Raw genomic sequence first — 9,957 nt, 5'->3', positions numbered from 1 at the left:
GTCCAATTTTGCATGCAGAGACAAGATAGCACAGGCACAATCGGGGTATTTATTGAAGTCCAATTCACTTGTAAAATTGATAAAAGAGATAAATTAACAATGTATACATATAGAGCGATGATCCAATTAAAATTCTATTACAAATTAATATCTATTGTTCCTTGTTGTTGTGTTTACGCAATTCTCACACAATATTAGAAAATGGTGTTTTTAGCTTCATTCACACGATATTTAAGCAAGTATAATAAAAACTTCTTCCTGAGCCTACATTGGTCAGCTACATTTTAATCTTACTTTATATCATAGTAAATGTGCTGCTGTAATCATGGAGTAGTGCTTCTAGCATTGTTGAGAGTACTTACAAAAGTGACCATAATCCATAGTACCTGTGTTGCTCCTGTTGCAAATCCCAACCCCAACCCGTGCTCACTCTCAACCCTCACTTTGATCACAAAGTCCACTGACTCCCGTTCTAAGTGAGCCAGTTTTCAACACCGGCATGACAGTTAGCAAGGGACAAGGTGGGAAACCGCCTACAGATATTATTCACTACACACATATAGCAATTTTTTCTAAGTAGATAATGCTACCAGAACATGCACTCAATAAAAAGATAATGCTAGTCATCTTATATATATCATCAAAAACTTGCTTGCACCAAATTTGTACAGAAACAAAAGACAAAAACACCTTAACGTGAGATATGATTTTCTAATCCGGCGGCAGCGCCACTCCCTTGATAAATCACGAGCTTGTGCTCTAGATTTACATGCTTGATCATTCTCTTCCCCGTCGGTCTCCGCCTCCGCTCCCCAGCCTTGTTGTCCTCCTCTCCTGACCTCCTTGGCTTCAAGTAAGTCTCGTACAAAGTTTTGTCACTTTGTCTAGATTTTTGGCCCTAAATCATGGGCGTCCTCAGTACACGCACCTCTGAAAAATAGAGAGCAACCATATAAGCTTAAATGCTTGGCCAAGGTCGGCTTAAAAAACGGACTTCTTCCTTGGTTGTTGTAGAACTACATGGCCCGAGCTGCAGTTATTTTATATCTGCTATTTTGCGTTGCCAGCGTTCATGTGTCACCTCCAACCTGCATCAGCAAAATATGTAGGCCTCAGTAGTATACTGGACAACTCCAAACCTCATGGAATTGCATAATTTCCATACACCTGCATCAGGCTTTCCTATCAACTACTCAGGTAAGAGTTGAAACCGAGCTCAACCGGTAAGCAAAAAAAATTAGAAATCAGTTCAGGAAAAAATGTCACGCCCTTCTCGAGTCTCGACAGTATGCAAGAATCATGACTAAACACTATGTGCAGACATGGTGAGAGATGCCACCAGATGTCACGGTTGTAGACCAGAAAACAGCTAGCCATTCCTATTATACAGATTTGCAAGTCTTAGGATGTGGTAAAATTCTAGGTAAGCAGGTTAGCACTGCCGTACTTGTCATTTGGATCAATACGGCTGTTATACATCTCTGACCTCCTCAGTCCATCAGTAAAAGAGCAAATCATGTAAGGCTTGTTCATATAAGTGTGCATGTGCAATGCACTTCTTGTCAGGAACAAAAAATTTGAATACACAAAGCTAATGTAGAGAAACCTGCAGAGAAAACCAGTACCAGGACATAGTAAAAGTAAACTCTGGAGGAAAATAAACCTGCATTGACCATATATGACTATAAACGACACAGCTAAGAAAGCAGTTCCATGCTTTCATGTGACAAACTTCAATAATGCTTAGTAGTTTGTACAATATAATATAAGCAAATATGAAAATGAAATATGGTAAAATCACCCATCCATGGCAGTTTAACCAAATTATGTAAGTTAACAAGGCAGAAGCAGAAACAGAGTTTTAGCATGTTACATTTCAAATGACTGTAAGATATCTAACATCAAGGAGTGATCCCGAAATTCATACTCATAGCAGCCAGAGAGGACATTAGCGACCTCCGTAGGTAAATTGTACAGGAACATCGGTTTCTCTTTCTTCAGGACAACTGACTAATAAATCTCATCTGGTGATTTGGCACACCAAGTTTGAACGCCACTGAACATCTCAAGAATGCTCCAAGCGAAACCCCAATGAGTCAGTCTCGTAACTAATTGGGCCTCTGATGTTTGGTCGTCAATGTTCTGGGGCATGTAATTTGGAGTCCCAAGTCTTTGGATAAGATCTGGATTTGGCAGCGGAAGTCCAAACAGCAAGGATGGAATCCCAAATCCCCCAGCACAGCATGGTCATTGTCATCAAGGAGAAAATTACAAGACTGAAGATTCTGAACAAATATTCCCCTGGAGTGTAGTTGTAGCACACCATGCGGCAAACCAGTGCCATATCAGCAAGTTACAGGAAATCATAAAAATATGTAGTACTACTGAAGAAGACATCTTCTAAACAGAGCATCTGAAATTCAGTGCATACAGTCAGAGGTGTGTTACCTCCAGAAGTCCCTATCAAAAGACACTGGTTTCCTTCCATGCATTACATATGCCAAAAGATACTAAGCATAACATTAACCCATTTAGTTGTCTAGATAACCAGATTAAATCGTAAGCATTACATGGTTATATTTCAGTGAAAAGGAATACTGTTGAATAATGATTGCCAATGCATGTCAGCATGCATAATTCCAAAACCACACGTTTGATCATTTAGGGGGCACATACATTTATTTTCAGAGCCTGCAACTCATAATGAAATGCTAGACAAGTTTATTGTCCTACTAAATATATGAGGAAATTATCAATGTCAAAGTTGTTGTGTCTAATGCCAAAACTAAGTACTATATCAGGTCTGGTTACTGAGATGGTGTTCGGTGTGAAGATTAGTTAACAAAAAAAGTGAAAATACTTGTGTAATTAGAACAACAAGAACTGTAAATGTATGGATTTGGATTTCACAACTTAATGCCAACTAACACCGCATTAGAAAGAAGGAAAGCCTGGTCCAGTATACTTTGCAATGAAATTTGATTGAATCATTAGAGCCATGTTGAACAATACCCGGCGAACGTTCGCTGGTGATGAGGTCCCAGTGAACACACACCGAACCGCACAATCAAGATCCTGTGGATGGCTGTTTCTCAAAAAATTGCACTAAATTAAAGAACTGCCATGGCAGTTTATAAAAAATGCCCCTTGCCCCTACCCTAAAAACTACCACTTGAGTCGTTCACATATGCCATTCCTGGCATACAAACGGCATCTTGTTTTTTTCACTTTCCTAAACAAAAAGCAACAAATATATACTCGCTATTTCATTTTGACAATAACAACAAGCTACGTCAAACACTCAGTTTTAAAAAAGCTCATGTTTCAAAATAATGTAGCGGCCTAGAAATTGAAATATATTTTATGCTTTCAGTAATCACTCTTGTTGTTAGATATTTGTGATGTGAGAAAAACCATTGTACTAAATATATAAATTGAATCAATACAGTTTATTTTACAAAAGCACACAATACAGTAATTTAGGATATACACAGAGGTCTCTATAGAATCTAAGCATTTAAAAGGAACATATTTTCACTCATGCTGCCATAACAATTTGGCAATGAGAATCTTGTAAGAACTACATTTTCAGCGATACAATCAAGAAATTATCAATTCCTAAGGCCCTAGCTAGAATCCAATAATGATTTATAACAAGGAGGGTCTAGCAAGAGCAAGATCGACACCATCAATGAAATTTTGTCAAGCCTGTGATGCACAGCAACCAACAATGGTGGAGGAAAGTGAGTTGTACCTGAATAGTGCCCGACCGAAGCGACTCAGTCTGAGATTTCGTAGCCACAACATGGCAAGCATGCACGGCCTCACCATGAGCGAGAGAGGGCACCAAAGCCATTCTGGCTCAAATAGGATGGAGGTCTTAGTGCTAGGAGAAGCATATGCCCCCTGGCCGTTGCGTAGACAGCTCTCTACATGCAAATACAATACAAATTTTTTTTGGAATTGTCAGCTGAATAGCAAATTCAGTTAGAATTTCATGTGAACATAAAACCTCAATTTAATGAGATCAATAAATCTTATTTTTACAAAAATAATAAACACAAGCGCTAGAACAATACTTGTACCTAAATAAAGTTTACAGATGCACATGAATAGATCCACACGAACATAGCCAAACAAAGGGTCGAGTTAGTAACCTCACCATGATCCCGAGATAATTGCTATCCATATGGAGGCGACTTCATCATTGCTATGGAGTAGAACTACAGAACCACAGAACAACATCTCTCATGGAAACCGGGGTGAGAAGAACACATAGAGGAGCATCATGTCACGTCACATAAGGCGCGATATCAGGCACGCCGGCAACCAGCAATGCCATGGAGAAGAAACATAGCAGAACCAGCTGAGCGAGGATGTAGTGGATCAATGGGAAGGTCAACACAACAGCTTGGACCAATTGAATTGATGGCCATTAGATGGGTCGGTGAAAGAGAATTGGGTGGCACTTGGCCAGGGTCTTTCTTTGCAATGTTCTTCTTCTTCGGGATTGCACTCCATCGCCACACTTCCCTGTGGTCTTCTCCATCCCGCCAGACACCCCCCTGCTTCTTCTCACGCCGTCCCGCGGTCTCGTGTCACTCCATGGCCTCGCTGCTTGGTAGCTACTTCACTGTAACAATGGGAACCAATCTTGTTTCAAGACAAGATTCTGTCAGTGAAAACTACAAAACGCATGAATCATCATGAAAACGAATAGCAGTACATCATAACCAAGTGAAGAAATAAATAAGAAGTGAAAGGAACTTGCAGAAATCAATTTCATATGTGAGGATAATCTGCAAAATATGTTTGTCAAGACAAATCTAAAAACCAAACTGCTTGTGTGACTTTAATATGAATTAAATTGCTGAACCAAATATGTTTGTCAAGACAAATCTGAAAACCAAACTGCTTGTGTGACCTTAATACGAATTAAATTGCTGAACCTCGGTATAGTGGAAAAGATATTACTAACCTACAGAGTAAGACTTCCAATCCTACTGTTTGCTAGCAGCATAATAATGTGACTCCCAGCATACACCAACAATGCGAAAAAATTAGAGCTGGAAGGCATGAATTCCTAATACAAAGAACATGATGATGAAAAACTAATTCAAGCTGAAAAGAATCAAATCCTACAGCTCATCCATCTTATGAGGAAAGGATTCCTGCTTCCAAAATGAAGATACCCTGCAAATAACATGGAAAATACAAGTGAGTTTGTACAACAAAGCTGATCCTATTGGAAAGTGCCTAACTGCCTACTAATTCAGGATGAGCGGGTAAGAAAGCATCAGACTAATATGGTGCAGATTTTGATTGGCTATGGTACAGTATAAAGAACGTGCCGTGAAGAAGCTAATATTCAAGGCACAAATGAGATCTGAGATACAGTATAAATTGACAAGTAGATCTCAGTTTATCATCTGCTTTGAAATTAATTGGAATATAAAGAACTCTGCCACAAGGAACCGCACCCATAGCAGATCAGTCTGAATACAGGTAGCAACAAATCGAATTTGCATCACAACCTTCTCAGTTTCTAAACGGATAGAAGGGAGGAAAGAGCCGGGAAGTCTTACCAAGCAGGATTGGTGTCCGAGACGAAGTCATACTCGAGGGACAGGTAGCTGAGGTATCCGTCCATGTTGCCCACCACGCTGTCCTTCCGAAAGAACTTTGCCCCGCCGATCATGCCCCCCTTCTCTCCCTGCCCGTGAAGAGCTGGGGCTGCAACCAGGAGTACGCGGAGGTGGAAGAGGAAGTGTGGCCTGCGGTTTGGGCGGGCGCGGCGACATGGACGGATCCAAATTAACCTTGATGGGGAAGGAAGGAAATTGAGATGGAGAAAGCACCTTACCTTGGCGGTGGCTGGAACGGTCACGACGGCGGCGGCTAGCTAGGTATTCGCGGGCGCTCGCTCTGGAAACGGACGGAGCCCAGGAGGCGCCTCGCCTTGACGCGTGTGGCGGGTTCCTCACGGCGCGGAGGTGGAGGCGACCAGAGCCGGCGGCGGCGCGGCGCCGAGGTTGGTGCGACGGCGAGCTCGGGCGATGAGGCGGCGGGGCAGAAGCTGCAGGAGACGGCGGCGGGGACCTCGAGGCCGAGCTCAGGCCATGGCTTCCCTGGCTCCAGAGGCCGTGGCGGCGCCGGACGCAGCGGCGGGGCGAGGAGGAGGTCGGCCGTCGGGGAGGCAGGAGCTCCTCGTCCCCTCGATCCAGATCGGGATCGAGGAGGGAGCAACAGGGGCGCGAGGGAGCGGGCGACCCGCGGGCGGAGGGAGCTAGGGCGTCGTCCGATTTTTTGTTCGCTCGTTTTCGCTGGTTAATCTACGAAATTTGTTTAGGAAAAAAAAAACCAGTGAAGGTGGGACGAAAATTGACCGGCGAAGACTACCAACTGCTCCATTAGAAATAGAGATTGGTTATTCGGTAAAAATGAAACAAGAGACACGCATGACGCTCCCTCTTTCACTTAAAAAAAGAAGTTCTTCTCATCCCCTTTGTCTAATTTTTTTTCTTCTTATCCCGTCCCACCGCTCCCCCATTCCATGGTGGCCGCCCCTCACTTTCATTCCTTGTGGATGTAGTACCTCATCAGGCCGCCCTTTCCTTTCGTCCCCGCCGCCGGCGCGAGGTCTCAACTGCTCTCCCCACTGCCTCCTCTCCCCGGCACGCAGTCGCACGCCGCATCCTCTCCCGCCACATCGTCGCCCAGCCCATCCTCTCCCCCTCCCCACGGCCTTGCGCCGCCGCCTCCTCTCCCCACCATAACCTCGCCTTGCCGCTAACACCGTCGGTCTTCCCTAGATCGACTCTGCCGTCGCTGTACACATGTCCCAGCGCAGATCCAGATGCGAGCTAGAGGAGCGTGCTGGACACGATGCGGGAGCAGGCATCTCGGAGCGGCCTGAGGTTCTGTGCGTCTCGTGCCCCTGTGATAGTCGGCCTCGTGCTTGGCTCCCACATTCAATCCGGGAAGGCGCTCACAGCTCGCTTACGTGCTCGACTACTCCAGTTACTTGATAGATTCAGGTATTGACAACTGTGAACTCGAGTTTACCACACAGTAAATCATGTGTTGGATGGTGAACACACAGTGGTACTTTTATTGATATTAATTTAGGATCCTTGCTCTTAATAGGCTACTATAAGAAATGGCAACTTGGGGCATGACTTGCAAGAAAGGGATTCTATGACAGAATGACATTGCTTCATGGTAGAGTTTCTGCATCTGGAGATCAAGTTTTATCTTGGTGTCTCATGTCAGTGACATTTGTGTGTGTGTGTGTGCGTGTGCGTGCATGCATGCGTGTGAGTAACACATTTACTGTTCGGATGATCTTGCGAATTTTTGAGCAAAAAAAATGTTGAGATAGATACTTGCATTCTGATAAGTATGTCGGGCACAAATTTTGAGAGTACATTGCATCCTGTAATGAGAGAGCACACACTCGAAAGTATATTTAGATTGAATTTGACTCTTTTTTAGTGATGTTGGATTTGGCTAAAAAGGATGGGAGAACATCTCTAATAGATTTTGCCACTGATCCATGAGAAAAGGACAGCATAATGATTTGGCGGGGATCCTCAATATTTTGGTCAAAAAGGACAGCATAATGAAGTTAGCATTAGAGTCATTTTAGAATTGGAGAGAAAAAAATAGAATTTGGGTGATCCTGTTTTTGTTTTTCTACTGTCTAATCTTGGAGTAAGCTTCACTTGGGAGCAGTTAATCTCACGCAGAAACATATAATTGCAGTCGAAATTCTTTGAGGATTGCATAGTAGAAATTTTGGTACAGCTTGTACAGCCATAGTTGGTCGTTTATATTTCAGGTTTCGGGGTATGTAGAGAATGTGATGTTTAGAAAAATCTGGGCAACAGCAGCATTTCCAAGGTGACAAATATGTTCTTATTTTGGCTTGTAAGTCTCTTTCTGCCCTTAGTTACACATTTTGGTGCTAAATTTGAATATATACTTAGAATTATTTCTATAGAAAAACCATGAATGAGTTAGTGGACACATAATTTGTTCGCTCAGGATATTATACATGAGAAATATACCATAAATGATTTGTATATACACAAATGAGTTAGTCTCCTCCAAGACGATCAAGTTTTGAATTCCAACTGTGAAGTTGTCACTTGGCTTTAATGTTTCTGTAAAATCCAAGTAATATATTTAAGGTTAGAAAAGAAGCAATGCAATGTGAAATATAAATATACTTTTAAGTTTTTCTTAAATGATGATCCTACCCAGTAGAAACTAAAATTTTGAACAAGAAATTAAAAGGTTGCATTACCTATTTGGTTAATACTTCCGTGTATACAATATTTTTCGTATATGTCTCGCTTGTAGTGCTCTTCCTATTCTTCTCCCCCTTTGTGTATGTGTCGCATGTAGTGGTATTTTTATTCTTCTGCTTGTTCTCACCATGTGTACCTGTTAGAACCTTTATGTTTGATGTCGCAGTTGCTCTAGAAAGCGCGACATATAACTGACCATGTGAAGAAACCGGTTCAGGCAGGTAGATGCCGACATTTGGTATTGTCTGTCCTTGTGATTTGTTTATTGTCATTGCAAAACTGAGCCTGATTGGGAACTGTTTCCTCTTAAAACTGAACGGGAACATGTCATTGTCAGAGGGACATAATGGTATCCGAGGCAGGAAAACTCGCATTCCAGAGTGCTGTCCCACCACAATCTCTGCGTCAATTGCATTTTTTGAAATCCACGCACGACCAACCTCGTACCATTGCAGAGTCCATTAGTAGGGTCGATGTTCCTGAGTAGTATGATTGGGCAATTTATTTTGAGCTTCAACATATGTGGAGGCAGTCCATTTGGGGTTAGGGTGTTTAAGTATTCTGGTGGATAGTAGTTATGTGGGTCGTCTTCTACGGAATCAAAGCTGTGGTACACCATCTCCTCCCCTGAAAGCGATCAATCATTTTTAAGTTGATTTTGTCCACGCAGTCGTTCCTTGTGGATAAAGTTGCTCTTGATGTGATGTACTTTGGATCCTTTATTAGGGAAGCATTGCCTGTTTGGTAGATGCTGTCAATGAGTCTATCCAAGCCATTATTATCCGTCTTATTTGCCACACATATACTTCTAGGTAGAAGTATTTCACCATCATCATTTGTCTTCTCAGTTCCATTTCCAATGCGTAGTAGGTATTCTGCGAACCAAGGGTCGTTTTGAGCCCTCATGTTGCGCACAAGCTTCAACTGACGCATGCAATTCCAGAGCTCTGACGTGCGTAGCTGTAACACCCTCGATGCGACTATAGCTCCCACGTGTCGAGGCACAACTTAGAGACATAATCGCATTGAAGGCATATGTCTCTAAGTCGTGCCTTGACACGTGGGAGCTATAGTCGCATCGAGGGTGTTACAAGTTGGTAATCAGAGCCTTCCCCGACCTTAGGAGCCCCATTGCTTGATCGTTTTTAGCAGCCGAGTTGTGTCTAGAAAAATGTTTTGAGTCATTTAGGAATTATATATCGGAGAGTTTAGGAATTCTTTTTACTTCCCAGTCTCCTCATCGCTCTGGTAAGGCATCCTGACGTAGAGTTTTGACTCTTCTCTTCTCAAATTTCATTAAAAAAAATTTAGGATCACGCGGGTATCTTGGAATCGTTTCGATGGTTTTATGATGAGAACATTGTCTTGGTGCCTCCTGTCAGGGGTTTAGTGGAAGTGTCCCGGGGAGTTGAGCTCTGAGGTGTTGTCATCATAATTTTATCGTTGCAGTTCTGGAATACCTGAGTTTAGTACGCCGACATCGAAAATCTCTTTTATGCAGTTCGTTGGTGAGATAACCTCGACGCCATCCAGTACTGGGGCGGGAGTCCGGGAGTATCGCCATAACTTGTATAACGGATGCTTTTCGAAGGTTAAGGTAGATGGTTTCCGAAGTTTTCTTGGTTATGTGTTGAAGGATGGATAC

The 9,957-nt window shown here is 42.8% G+C and overlaps 1 long non-coding RNA gene across 13 annotated transcripts; it reads right to left on the bottom strand.

Annotated features, from left to right (window-relative positions):
* Positions 1–608: 608 nt before the first annotated feature.
* Positions 609–6,322, bottom strand: LOC125536662 (uncharacterized). Of its 13 annotated transcripts, none has more exons than XR_015616055.1 (7): positions 5,864–6,321; positions 5,586–5,774; positions 4,163–5,193; positions 3,755–3,929; positions 3,013–3,085; positions 1,448–2,413; positions 609–1,088 (listed from the first exon to the last, which is right to left on the bottom strand). It is a non-coding gene; the product is annotated as an uncharacterized LOC125536662 (long non-coding RNA). The 13 variants fall into 13 exon arrangements; XR_015616059.1 differs by having other exon boundaries at positions 1,448–2,301; XR_015616052.1 differs by lacking the exon at positions 3,013–3,085 and having other exon boundaries at positions 609–930; positions 995–1,088; positions 1,448–2,301; positions 5,864–6,319.
* Positions 6,323–9,957: the final 3,635 nt, after the last annotated feature.

The sequence above is a fragment of the Triticum urartu genome, chromosome 2A, assembly GCF_056163025.1.
Source record: "Triticum urartu cultivar PI428250 chromosome 2A, HENAU_Tu73, whole genome shotgun sequence".
In the NCBI taxonomy this organism is placed as follows: domain Eukaryota; kingdom Viridiplantae; phylum Streptophyta; class Magnoliopsida; order Poales; family Poaceae; genus Triticum; species Triticum urartu.
Note: the sequence above shows the minus strand (reverse complement) of the source record. Positions and strands in the feature narration are given on the sequence as shown.